This window comes from Eurypyga helias, unplaced genomic scaffold (genome assembly GCF_000690775.1).
Source record: "Eurypyga helias isolate BGI_N326 unplaced genomic scaffold, ASM69077v1 scaffold29118, whole genome shotgun sequence".
Classification (NCBI taxonomy): domain Eukaryota; kingdom Metazoa; phylum Chordata; class Aves; order Eurypygiformes; family Eurypygidae; genus Eurypyga; species Eurypyga helias.
The window spans coordinates 6,125-6,705 of NW_010265488.1; the positions used below are offsets into that span (position 1 = coordinate 6,125).

General features: G+C 54.2%; 1 protein-coding gene across 1 annotated transcript in view; it reads right to left on the reverse strand.

Moving 5' to 3' along the window:
• The window catches only part of KDM1A (lysine (K)-specific demethylase 1A), a gene marked incomplete at both ends in the record, with an annotated part of 22,958 nt that overhangs the window by 5,702 nt on the left and 16,675 nt on the right, over positions 1-581 (reverse strand). The gene's annotated exons all lie outside the window — the stretch shown is intronic.

The following is a 581-nucleotide window of genomic DNA, read 5'->3' on the forward strand; positions in this document are numbered from 1 at the left end:
AAAGGCTAAAACACTCAATTCCTCTTTGTGTTAGACTTTACGGATCATAGAATCATAGAATGGTTTTGGTTCGAAGGGACCTTAAAGACCATCTAGTTCCAACCCCCCTGCCATGGGCAGGGACACCTTCCACTAGACCAGGTTGCTCCAAGCCTCATCCAGCCTGGCCTTGGGCACTCCCAGGGATGGGGCATTCACAGCTTCTCTGGCCAACCTGTTCCAGTGCCTCCCCACCCTCTCCGGGAAAAACTTCTTCCTGATGTCCAATCTAAACCTCCCCACTTTCAATTTAAACCCGTTCCCCCTTGTCCTGTCACTACAGACCCTTGTAAAAAGTCCCCCCCAGCTTCCTTGTAGCCCCTTCAGGTACTGGAAGGCTGCAATAAGGTCTCCCGGGAGTCTTCTCTTCTCCAGGCTGAACAAGCCCAACCCTCTCAGCCTGTCCCCATGGCAGAGGTGCTTCAGCCTTCTGAGCATGTTCACATGTTGAAGGCTCCACAGCTGGACGCAGCACTCCAGGTGGGGTCTCACCAGAGCAGAGTACAGGGGCAGAATCCCCTCCCTCGACCTGCTGGCCACAC